Raw genomic sequence first — 14,316 nt, forward strand, 5'->3', positions numbered from 1 at the left:
TCCTGCTTGAATGAGGTATCAGGGAGCTGTCAGAGCCTCTGGTGCAGGTAACACTCCAAAGCATGGGTTCAGAGGTAATAGGCTTCTCTAGCCTGGTATGCAGCTTCTGTTGCATGGCTCCCTTCTCAAGAGCAGCATAGGCATCTACCCAAGTGCAGGACACAGTACACAAGACACAATGGAGGCTCTGTGCCCTTCTGGGAGCTCCACTGCACTATGTGCCTGTCATCTGAGCCTCTTGCTTCTTCCTGTTCTCATGTTCTTCCAGGTGGTTCTGATAGGTCTGCATCCCTGCACAGCTGACACTGTAGACCTCACAGTAGTGCATGAAGGGTGACCTGGGGGTCCAACTCGTGCTTCAGCAGTCTGTCCGGGAATCGCAGCACCTTACTGGTAAAGCTGAGGTCCCAGGGCCTGAGGACTGGGCCACCCTAAAGGGATGAGCATACCGGAGGCATCAGGGATACCTGCTGCTTCTGCTGGACCTGTTGGTATTTCAGTGGATGTTCTGAGTGTTAAGATCTTGGGACTGGCTTGTAGAGCAAGCTGGCTGCTCCAGTGTCTCCTCAGAGCTTCTGGTCCCCTTTGACTCTCGGCAGCTGTTGGGTGGATGTAGCAGTAGCTTTAGCTTCATGCTTCTTCTATCAGTATACACACTCAGTTACCTTCAGTTACTCAGTTACTCACTGAGTTACACACTCAGTTATTCAGATCTTCACTTGGGTGCTCCTAGTGCTTGGTCTTCTAGTCTTGTGCTACTGGAGCCTTGTCCTCAAGGCACCTGTTTTGTGAGCTTTTGCTGTTGGAGGACAAGGAGTGAGCTGCACAACTGGGGTGCTACTTGCCTGTGGGAGAAGGTAAGCTTATGTTTTTCCTTAGACTGCCAAAATGTCAATATGGTTTTGAGTATGAGATATACAACCAGTTATAGACCAACCTGCTTTTACCAAAGAGGGAATAATCCAGGTTGGGTCATGTATATACTCCCTTTTCTTGCTCTCATTGCCTGACCCCCAAAATAATTTATTAAGGTCAGAGGTTATGGTCTTTGACTATTCATTTTTTTTTGTTTTAGAAAAAGTTTGGCATAATATAAAAAGGTTGTTGTATCCCTCCTGGATGCTCATATATGCACTAATTGATGGAGGGGGTATTGTTAATCCTTATTCTCCTTAAATGTCTCCAACAGGAGATCTGACATCAGCAGACAGCAAGTAAAGTGACTCTTTGGGTGCTAATGGCTCTTAGCCATCCTTCTCACAGTTTTCCATAGGAGGTTGTGCCTGCCTGGTTATTTGTAATTCAAAAGACTACTGCCTAGTACCCCAACCCATGGAGGTCAACCAGAATGAATGCTCTCTGAGGGATTATAGTCAATGATAGGTAAGAGTTTGTCTAGCAGTCGAACCTAAGACAGGCATAGTTCAGTTGCTGAGTTCTGCTGAGGTGAGGTCAACAAGTTTTGAACAAAGTAGTCTGGCTCCTGATGAGCACTCTATGTGATAAATAAAAAGGGTGGACATATAGGAATATAAGTCCTACTAGGCCATACTGGACATGGGTAAACATGCCTGTAAAGGCCATAGCTGTAAGATAACCCCGGAGCTGGATTTACAGTCACCTGATATGAAGGTGAAGACAGGTAACAAAACTTTGGTTCTCTAAAAGGAAACTATACACTCTTAACCACTGTGCCATTTCCTAGCCCCTCTACTACTCAGTTTAAAACAAAGTATGTATTAGGTGCCTTCATTGTGTGACAATATCATTTAAAAGATAGAAAGTTCAAAATATTTTTGTTTGCCTTAAATAAGCAATACCACTTTAAACCAAGAATAAAAGACAATTAAAATTTGAAAATCAATAAACCTGGTCCATGATGCTATTTTGAGAAGTGAGTTGTATAAAAAAATATTTGAAATTGGCATCTAGATATGATTCATTAAAAGTAGATCAGAATTAAAATAATGGAGCTCTTTGAGCATATTAAGTAATACTAGATATGATATTAGGATTGAACTTAAAACTTTGAGCCAAGTACAATAAAAAGGAAAGAAAAATGAAACTTAAAGATATCTGAAAATGGTTTTGATAGAAACAATCATCATTTCACTATTTCAAAAAAATGTTATTAGCATGAATTAAAAATGAGTATTAACATAAATGTTAGGAGCAAATGACAACAAAAAAAACAGCACATATCCAGTAATATAAGTAAACATTTATAAGGAAAAAGATGAAAGAATGATACGGGAAGAACTTGGGGTAATGGGACTGTTGGGATGGAGGCAGGGTGAATATGGGAGTAGGGAAAGTATATATCTTAATTAAGGGAGCCATTTTAGGGTCGGCGAGAGACTTGACTCTAGAGGTGTTCCCAGGTGTCCATGGAGATGTCTCCAGCTAGATCCTGGGGCAGCTGAGGAGAGGGAGCCTGAAATGGCCCTATCCTATAGCCATACTGATGAATATCTTGCATATCACCATAGAAACTTCATCTGGCGATGGATGAAGCTAGAGACAAAGACGCACATTGGAACTCTGGACTGAGCTCCTAAAGTCCAAATGAGGAGCAGAACATGAGCAAGGAATTTAGGACCTTGACGGGTGCGCCCACCCACTGAGACGGTGGGGCTGACCTAGTGGGAGCTCACCAAGGCCAGCTGGATGATAGAGCATTGTCATCAAACTGGATTCCCTGAACGTGGCTGACAAGGAGAGCTGACTAAGAAGCCAAGGACAATGTCACTGGGTTTTGATCTTACTGCATGTAATGACTTTGTGGGAGCCTAGTCTGTTTGGATGCTCAACTTCCTAGTCCTGGATGGAGTGGGGAGGACCTTAGACTTCACACAAGGCAGCGAACCCTGACTACTCTTTGGATTGGAGATGGAGAGGAAAGGGGATGGGGGGAGTCGGAGTGAAATGGGAGGAGTGCAGGAGGTGGAAATTATTAATTAAATAATAAAAATAAATTAAAAAAGAAGAATTTACCAGCCCTTTGAATTCTCCTGTATTTATTGTTAAGAAAAATCTGGAAAATGGAGAATGGTGGCAGTTCTTATGGATATCAGCAAGGCTATTCAACCTATGATCCCTCTGCAATCTGGAATTCCTTCGCCCTCTCTGTTACCAAAGGGGTTGCCTTTCGTAGTTACTGATTTAAAGGATTGTTTCTCACTATACCTTTACAAGAAAAGGATAGAGAAAAGTTTGCCTTCACAGTGCCTACTTATAATAATTCTCAGCCTACTAGGAGGTACCCGTGGACTATCCTCCCACAAAGTATGCTAAATAGCCCCACCTTGTGTCAATATTTTGTAAATCAACATTGGAAGTAATACACAAGCAATTTCCTAAGTGTATAATTTACCATTACATGAATGATATTTTGCTATCTGATTCAAACAGAAACCTTAGAAGGACTGTTTGAAGAAGTAAAGATAATTTTACCTAAATGGGGATTGTAGATTACTCCTGAAAAAATACAAAGAGGAGATTCTGTCAATTATATAGGTTATAAAATAGGTTTACAAAAAAATAAGACACAAAGGCACAAATTAGGAGAGATCAGCTACAGACTCTTAATGACTTTCAAAGATTGTTAGGAGACATCTCCAGCCTATGACTGGCTGTTGGGATAATACCTCATCTAATAATTCATTTAAACAAAACCTTGGATTGTGATAAAGACTTGAACAGTCACAGAGGATTAACAGCTGAAGCAGAAAAGGAACTGAAATGGTTGAAGAAAAAATTACAGGAGGCACATGTGGATAGAGTGAATCCAAAGCTTAGTTGTATTCTTGTCATATTGCCTTCCAGAGTTTCTCCTACAGGAATCTTAATGCAGAGAGATGATATTATCTTAGAATGGATATTTTTACCACATAAACCAAGTAAAAAATTAGAAACTTGTGTGAAAAAGGTCTCTGAATTAATTATAAAAGGTAAATTGAGACTTCGTCAACTAGCAGGCATAGACCCAGCAGAAATTATAGTGCCTTTCACTACAGATGAGATAAAAAAGTTATGGGAAGACAATGAACCATGGCAAAGAGCTTGTGGTAATTTTTTTTGGGGGGGGGGGATTAATAGCAACTATCACAAAGCTTAAATTTATAAAGAGAACTTTTTGGATTCTTTGTCGAATCATCCATGATGCTTTGATAACTGGAGCCCATACATTTTATACTGGTGCCAATAAATCAGGGAAGGCAGGTTACAAATCAGAAGAATTGATTAAGGTGGAACTAAGCCCTTATGATTCTGTCCAAAAGGCAGAATTAATTGCCAACACTGCCTACAATAACTCAGGCATCTAGCGACCCTTCACTAGCACAACTCAAAGAAGGGAGACACAAAAATTCTACTTCCAAATACAACAAGAATATCCGGCATGAACAACCACTGGTCATTAATATCACTTAATATTAATGGTCTCAATTCACCTATAAAAACACACAGGCTAAGAGATTGGATACGAAAACAGGATCCAACATTCTGCTGTTTGCAAGAAACACATCTCAACCACAAAGACAGGCATCTACTCAGAGTAAAGGGTTGGGAAAAGGTCTTTCAAGCAAATGGTCATTAGAAAAAAGCAGGTGTGGCCATATTAATTTCTAACAAAACTGACTTCAAACTAAAATCAATCAGAAGAGATCAAGATGGACACTTTATACTCATAACAGGAACAATTTGTCAGGATGACGTCTCAATCCTGAATATTTACGCCCCTAATATAAAAGCACCCACTTATGTAAAAGAAATATTACTAAAACTCAAGGCAGTCATCAAACCACACACACTAGTAGTAGGAGACTTCAATACACCTCTCTCAGCAATGGACAGGTCAATCAGACAGAAGCCTAATAGAGAAATAAGAGAACTACTGGAGGTAATGAAGCAAATGGACTTAACAGACATCTATAGAACATTCCACCCAAATAGAAAAGAATATACCTTCTTCTCTGCAGCCCATGGAACCTTCTCGAAAATTGACCACATACTCGGAAACAAAGGAAACCTCCACAGATACAAAAAAATATCAGTGTCCACCTGTGTCTTATCAGATCACCACGGATTAAAGTTATAATTCAACAACAATCCTACCTCCAGAAAGCTGACAAACTCATGGAAACTGAACAGTCAACTACTGAACCACACCTGGGTCAAGGAAGAAATCAAGAAAGAAATTAAAGTCTTACTTGAATATCATGAAAATAAAGGGACAACATACTCAAACCTATGGGACACTATGAAAGCAGTGCTAAGAGGAAAGTTCATAGCACTAAGTGCCCACTTAAAGAAAACAGAGAAAGCATACATCGGAGACTTAACAGCACACCTGAAATCTTTAGAAAAAAAAGAAGCAGACACACCCAGGAGGAGTAGAAGACTGGAAATAATCAAACTGAGGGCTGAAATCAACAAAATAGAAACGCCGAAAACAGTCCAAAGAATCAATGAAACAAAAAGTTGGTTCTTGGAGAAAATCAACAAGATCGACAAACCCCTATCCAAACTAATTAAACGACAGAGAGAGAACACGCAAATAAATAAGATCAGAAATGAAAACGGGGACATAACCACAGACACAGAGGAAATTCAGAGAGTCAATAGATATTACTACAAAAGCCTGTATGCCACAAAACTGGAAAATGTAAAAGAAATGGACACTTTTTTAGATAAATACCATTTACCAAAATTAAACCAGGACCAGGTGAACAATCTAAACAGACCTGTCAGTCGTGAAGAATTAGAAGCTGTTATCAAAAACCTCCCTACCAAAAAAATGCCCAGGACCAGATGGCTTCAATGCAGAATTCTACCAGAACCTCCAAGAAGACCTAATACCTATACTCCTTAATGTATTCCACAATATAGAATCAGAAGGGTCATTACCAAATTCCTTTTATGAAGCTACAGTTACTATGATACCAAAACCACACAAAGACCCAACCAAGAAAGAGAATTACAGACCTATCTCACTCATGAATATCGACGCAAAAATCCTCAACAAAATACTGGCAAACCGAATCCAAGAACACATCCGAAAAATTATCCATTATGATCAAGTAGGCTTCATTCCAGAGATGCAAGGCTGGATCAATATATGAAAATCTATCAATGTAATTCAGCATATAAATAAACTGAAAGGAAAAAACCTTATGATCATTTCATTAGATGCTGAAAAAGCATTTGACAAAATTCAACATCCATTTATGTTAAAAGTCTTGAAGAGATTAGGGATACAAGGGTCATACCTAAATATAATAAAAGCTATTTACAGCAAGCCGTCAGCTAACATTAAATTAAATGGAGAAAAACTCAAAGCCATCCCACTAAAATCAGGAACACGACAAGGATGTCCACTCTCTCCATACCTCTTCAATATAGTGCTTGAAGTTCTAGCAATAGCAATAAGACAACATAAAGGGATCTAGGGGATTCATATCGGAAAAGAAGAAGTTAAGCTCTCGTTCTTTGCAGATGATATGATAGTATACATAAGCGACCCCAAAAACTCCAACAAAGAACTTTTACAGCTGATAAACACCTTTAGTAATGTGGCAGGATACAAGATCAACTCCAAAAAATCAGTGGCCTTCCTATACACTAAGGATAAGGAAACAGAGAGGGAAATTAGAGAAGCATCACCTTTCATGATAGCCACAAATAGCATAAAATATCTTGGGGTAACTCTGATCAAGGATGTGAAAGATCTATTTGACAAGAACTTTAAGTCTTTGAAGAAAGAAATTGAAGAGGATACCAGAAAATGGAAGTATCTCCCTTGCTCCTGGATTGGGAGGACCAACATAGTAAAAATGGCAATTCTACCAAAAGCAATCTATAGATTCAATGCAATCCCCATCAAAATCCCATCAAAATTCTTCACAGATCTGGAGAAGACAATAATCAACTTTATATGGAAAAACAATAAAACCCAGGATAGCCAAAACAATCTTATACAACAAAGGAGCATCTGGAGGCATTACCATCCCTGACTTCAAACTCTACTACAAAGCTACAGTATTGAAACAGCTTGGTATTGGCATAAAAACAGAGAAGTCGACCAATGGAATCGAATAGAAGACCCTGTCATTAACCCACAAAACACCTGATTTTCGATAAAGGAGCTAAAAGTATACAATGGAAAAAAGAGAGCATCTTCAACAAATTGTGCTGGCAAAACTGGATGTCAACCTGTAATCACCATGCACAAAACCCAAGTCCAAATCGATTAAAGACCTCAATATCAGTCTTAACACACTGAACCTGATAGAAGAGAAAGTGGGAAGTACTCTACAACACATGGGCACAGGAGACCACTTCTTACATACAACCCCAGCAGCACAGACATTAAGGACCTCATTGAATAAATGGGACCTCCTGAGACTGAGAAGCTTCTCTAAAGCAAAGGACACTGTCACTAAGACACAAATGCAACCCACTTACTGGGAGAAGATCTTCACCAACCCTGCAACTGACAAAGGTCTGATCTCCAAAATATATAAAGAACTCAAGAAATTAGACCGTAAAACTCTAATCAACCCAATTATAAAATGGGGCATTGAGCTGAACAGAGATTTCTCAACAGAAGAACTTCAAATGGCCAAAAGACACTTAAGGTCATGCTCAACTTCCTTAGCAATCAGGGAAATGCAAATCAAGACAACTTTAAGATACCATCTTACACTTGTCAGAATGGCTAAAATAAAAAAAACACCAATGATAGCTTTTGTTGGAGAGGTTGTGGAGAAAGGGTTACCCTCATCCATTGCTGGTGGGAATGCAAACTTGTGAAAACACTTTGGAAAGCAGTATGGCGATTTCTCAGGAAATTCGGGATCAACTTACCCCTGGACCCAGCAATACCACTCTTGGGAATATACCCAAGAGAGGCCTTATCATACAACAAAAGTATATGCACTACGATGTTCATAGCAGCATTGTTTGTGATAGCCAGAACCTGGGAACAACCTAGATGCCCTTCAATGGAAGAATGGATGAAGAAAGTATGGAATATATACATATTAGAGTACTACTCAGCAGTAAAAAACAAGGACTTCTTGAATTTTGCATACAAATGGATGGAAATAGAAAACACTATCCTGAGTGAGGTAAGCCAGACCCAAAAAGAGGAACATGGGATGTACTCACTCATATTAGGTTTCTAGCCATAAACCTAGGACATTGAGCCTATAATTAGTGATCCTAGAGAAGCTAAATAAGGAGAACCCAAAGAAAACCATATAGGCATCCTCCTGAATATTAACCTTCAGCAAGCGATGAAAAAAGACAGAGACAGAGACCCACATTGGAGCACAGGACTGAAATCTCAAGGTCCAAATTAGGAGCAGAAGGAGAGAGAGCATGAGAAAGGAACTCAGGACCGTGAGGGGTGCACCCACACACTGAGACAATGGGGATGTTCTACTGAGAACTCACCAAGACCAGCTGGCCTGGGTCTGGAAAAGCCTGGGATAAAACCGGACTCTCTGAACATAGCAGATAATGAGGACTACTGAGAACTCAAGAACAATGGCAATGGGTTTCTGATCCTACTGCACACACTGACTTTGTGGGAGCCTAGGCAGTTTGGATGCTCAACTTACTAGACCTGGATGGAGGTGGGGGTTCCTTGGACTCCCCACAGGACAGGGAACCCTGATTGCTTTTCGGGCTGAGGGGGGGGGACTTAATTGGGGGAGGGGGAGGGAAATGGGAGGTGGTGGCAGGGAAGAGACAGATATCTTTAATAAATAGATAAATTAAAAAATTAAAAAATAAGGTTATAGGACAGGATGTTTTGATCTAAAAAAAAAGGCAGAATTATATGCCATTCTTATGGTGCTAAGGGATTTTAAAGAACCTCTTAATATAGTTACTGACTCGCAATATGCAGAAAGAGTTATGCATATTGAAACCACTAAATTTATACCAGATGATAAAGAATTGACGTCATTGTTTATCCAGGTACAAGACATGATCAGGAACAGGCTTTGCCCTATGTACATAATACACATCCAATCCCATATGGGTCTGCCAGGTCCTGTAGCACACGGTTATGCAGAAATTGATCAATTGTCTATTGGAAGTGTGCTGCAGGCCTCTAAATTTCATAAAACACATCACATCAATAACAAAGGCTTGAATAAAGAGTTTTCTATTATATGGCAACAAGCTAAGGAGATTATAAAGAAATGCCCTACTTGCTCTTTTTATAACCAGATAGCACTGCCTACAGGGACTAATCCAAAGGGTACTCAAAGGAATGAAATCTGGCAGATGGATGTGTTCCACTTTGCAGAATTTGGCAAATTAAAATATATACACCACACCATTGACACCTATTCAGGCCTTCAATAGGCAACTGCTTTAAGCTCAGAAAAAGCTGATTCAGTAATCACTCATTTATGTGAAGTCATGGCCATCATGGGTATACCTGCACAAATAAATCCGGATAATGGTCCAGCTTATTTCTCTAGGAAAATGAAACTTTTTTTTGCTTATTACAAGATTAAGCATGTTACAGGTATACCATACAATCCTACAGGTCAAGCAGTCATAGAGAGATCAAATCGACCTATAAAGGATATGTTAAACAAACAGAAAGGGGTGGAAAATACCCCCAGAAATAGGTTACATAATGCTTTATTAACCTTGAATTTTCTCAGCACTAATGAGAAAGGGGCAACAGCTACAGAAAGACATTTGGTAATGGAAAAGTCTGCTGAATTTAACCAACTATTTTATTTCAAGGATGTGCTGACCTCGCAATGGAAGCCTGGAGATGTGCTGCATTGGGGAAGGGGTTTTGCTTTGGTTTCCACAGGAGAAGAAAAATTGTGGATACCATCAAAATTAATAAAGGTTTGGTTTGAAGAGGAGGAACCTCTTGGAAAGGATAAATGACAATTCATCCACAATGATGATAATCATACAGGTGGTAAGAAAAACATATAGGATGGGGGCAGTGTTCTCCTCTTTTTTCTATAGGAAAACACTCATCTTCAAAGAATTCAAAGGACTCTGGATGATTGAATACTGACAGATGGAAACTATCTACAACCCAATATGGATCAGCAAGAAAACTGAAGAGGTTTAGTAAGTGAAATTATTATAAACATATTTTTAAATATGTATTAATGTACATTTAATTATAAATATATAGAGCTGGGTTTGGAATTGGACTCTGGCTCAGTCCCTCTCCGATTTCAAGCCTATTGGTAAGAGACATCACATAGTTTCTGTCTCATGTCAAGAGCCACCCCATGACAGCTGTTATATATTTCTTGTTTAATATTGTTTGTTGCTTGTAATTTTATATTTGGTATCTGTTCCTATTGTATATAATTGTATTGGGTTTGGTTCTATCTTGCTTAGACAATAGGGGGAGATGATGGGGAAGCTCAGCCAATCACATCTGGCTAGGGTGTGGCTGTCTGGGGCAGGGTAGAAAAATCTGGAGATCCCGGTGCACGTTCTCTGTGCGCAATGATTGCCCCGCTGGTTTGGACTTCTGACTTTCTCCCAGAGCGTGAGTTTCCCGGTTTTCAATTATTAAATTATATCTGTTGTTTTGAGTTGGTCTGTTTATTTAAGCATACTGGTTGAATATGCCTTCACGTAAACTGGAGTAGAAAGCTTCAATCATTCTACATAAATTCTTATCAGATTTCAGTAACACTATCATTTTATCATTTTTACAGATTTCCAATTTAATATATTTGGATTTTATGATTCATTAATGAATTCTTCTTTTATAAAATAAATACAAAATTCAAGTTAGTCAAATTTTTAGATAAGTCTTTACATATGCCAATTTCTAAAATTACCTTGTATTAGACCAATGTTAAACATTTCAGGAACTGACAAAAGCCCATGGATCATAAAGTGAGGAGCATTGCCATAGATATTTTAGTACAACTATGAGTTATATTGAGAAAAAGACATAATATAGAAATTTATAATTTGCAACATTAATGAATCTCTGTATTCATCATCCTTCAATATAGGGGGAATGTTCTCTACAAAATGAGAGCTAAGGTACTGAAGTTTTCACTACCAAGATGAAACATAGTTACAGTACTTGGTCTATTTCTCAGGATTTGTGAGGCTACATATTATACATTTGGTAGGCTGTTCTTGCACATCTCTTGCTAACCTGTAAAGCTTCCAAATTTAATTTGATGACATGAAAGGATGAACTTTGCACCAGCTCCAAGTAAAAGTACAAATGTACTTTATAAACTAAAGGTACTGAAATGATCAGATGTTTGTAGGGCATAAAGAGATATTTTCAACCTCTAGCAAACCTCAATGGGATGATAAGCCTATATTTTCATTGGCTGTGGCATGTAGGTCTTATTCTACTTTTCTCTTGACATAAAAATTGTTCCTGGTGAATGAATGAGTAATAGACAACAGTATTACTGATTATCAAATAGAATAGTTTTAAATTTGCACAAAAACATTTAATTATAAAAAGAAGTTGCACCTACCTGGCCTAAATAAATCTGTTGAGAATTATAAAAATTAAAGCAGATAATCCAGCAGTCACACTTCTTGGTATTTGGTATGATTGGTCCACCACAAAAGCCTGTGTTTTTGGTCTCTAGGTGGTGTTGTTAAGGTTATTTTTGAAACTCTAGGAGTTGGTTTGACACTAACATAAAAAGAAACTTGAGGTGGGTTCTTAAGAATACCTTCCTTTTCTTCAGTTTCCTCTCAGATTTTTGTCTGAAATGAAGTGCAAAAGCTCCTCTGCCTGTGGTTTTGTTTAAGTACTTAAGGCCAAATGTTCTTGGAATGAATGGGAAACAAAATAAATCTGCCTTCCTTATGTTATATTAATCCGTATATTAGATATCTTGGTCATAATAGCACAATCTTAATACTATATTAATCTCTTAGTAGCTGACATCTTTTCGTCATACAAAACTTTGCACAATGATGTTATAGCAGCAGTAAATTATGCCATAATAAATAAAAGATGTTCTGAAAAAAGAAAGTCTATGAAGATAGTAAAGGAAATCAGAGTTTTTCAGTATTTAAGGAGAGATGAAGAGATGGAACAAGGAATTTAAGGCAAGGAAAATGTACTATATAATGAAATTGTAGTAGATACAAAAGATTATTTGTGTGTTCAAAACCTACAGAATGTAAAATAACAGTAATTAACCAAATATAATCTATGGTATTTAAATAATAATAAGTCAATGTAGGATCATAAATTCAATAATATGTGTTGTTACCATACAGGATACTTATAGTGTGCAGAGATGCACATATTTAAGATAGAGTTATTTACAAGACATCTTTATGTTCTGCTTAATTTAGTGTGAGTATAAAACTGTTCTAAAATATTACCTATTAAAATTGATAATACACATTTTGGATGTTTATGGTATCTCATAGAACTTCTTCCTCAAAGTTACCTAGCACCTTTTAAAAATGAACTTTAAAATATTATGCTAATAGGATAGAGGAGATGGTTACCAGGTCTTACTCCTAGCTGGGAAGCTGCTGGCAGTTTAAAGCTGCTGAAGGAGGGAGAATCAGTTTTCTTTGGGTGTGTGGCCACTATTAAGTTGCCCATGCTCCAAAGGATGGAACCATACCAATGTGTTTTTACTGGACTTAGTGGGCAATTTTTAAAAATGAAGAAATGGAGTCAACAGGGGCCATGTTGTAGGAGGGGTCCATGAGGAGTTGTATGGAGGCATTAAGATATATATGATGAAAATAGATTGTATACATACTTGAAATTTTCAAACACAAATAAATACTTTCAAATCAGTAGAAACATGCTAATTAAACAAAGCTAGACTAAGAAGCCACTTATGTTATCATTTTACTTATATGAAATATTTAGACTAGGGAAAACCACACAGACAGAAGGCACATCAGTTTTCCAAGGGCATGTAGAAACATTGGGAGTAGATACATGTCATGTAAGGGGAATGAAATTTAATTTAATTGCATGGATTTAGTCTTTTCTTCTCTCTCTCTCTCTCTCTCTCTCTCTCTCTCTCTCTCTATCTCTATCTCTCTCTCTCTCTGTTTCTGCATGTTTGTCTGTCTGTCTCTTTCTGCATGTGCATTTATTTAGAGCCTTCTTTCTTCTATGACCTGATCAACTACTTTTATTAGTATGAGGAAATCCCTAACAATAACCACCATCATTATAAGAGAGAGAAAAAAGAAAGAAAAGAAAAATCATGTAGCTTTGAGAGGGTAAAAATACACTCCATGTGAAATGATGGTGCAATAATAATGATAAAGAAAATAGAATACAACAATGATATGCTGTGCATGGTAGACATAAATTTAATCCCAGTACTTGGGAGGCAGAGCCAGGACAATCTCTGTGAGTTCAAGGACAGTTTGTTAAACATAATGTGTTCTAGGCTGGCAAGGGCTACAGAGTGAGACCTTGTCTTAATAATAAAGAGGATTATGATAATAACAAAAGGAGGAGAAAATAACAGCAAATGTTTGCTGTGGGCTGGGGTGATGGAGGAAGGTCATTGTATAATAAAGGAACTGCCTTGGCCTATTTTATTGGTTAGAACATAGGTAGGTGGAGTAAACAGAACAGAATGCTGGGAGGAAGAGGAAGTGAGCTCAGACTCCACAGCTCTCCTCTCGGGAACAGACGCCTCAGAGAGATGCCATGCTCCCAGCTCCCAGGCAGACGCACGTGATGAAGCTCCGACCCAGGATGGACATAGGCTAGAATCTTCCCGGTAAGCGCACCTAGGGGCGCTACACAGATGATTAGAAATGGGCTAAATTAATATGTGAGAATTAGCCTAGAAGAGGCTAGATAGAAATGGGCCAAGCAGTGATTAAATGAATACAGTTTGTGTGTCGTTATTTCGGGCATAAGCTAGCCAGGCAGCCGGAGTGCTGGGGACGCAGCCCCGCCGCTCATATTACTACACTGGGGACTAAATTAAATGCTTTAAATGTTATTCTTCTAAGAGTCTTTGACATAGCGACTATTATTTTTCTGATTTTGTTAATGAGAAAATTGAGTTACATACAAATGAACCAATTTGCTAGAGGTCATATAACAAGAAAACAGAGAACGAGGACTGAAATCTCATTATCTGAGAGCCAAGATCTTAGCATCTGGAATCTGCAAGGATTTAACATCTATAATTTAAGGATATGAGACAAATTGATGTATATGTCTGTGCTAGCAGTTTGTTTTGGTATATTTGACCCTAGCTGGTATAATCTGGGAAGGAGGAACCTCAATTATAATACTACTTTCATCATTTGATTTGGGAGGGTCCA

Source organism: Microtus oregoni, unplaced genomic scaffold, assembly GCF_018167655.1.
Source record: "Microtus oregoni isolate MIOR12 unplaced genomic scaffold, Mior012 000067F_002, whole genome shotgun sequence".
Lineage (NCBI taxonomy): Eukaryota > Metazoa > Chordata > Mammalia > Rodentia > Cricetidae > Microtus > Microtus oregoni.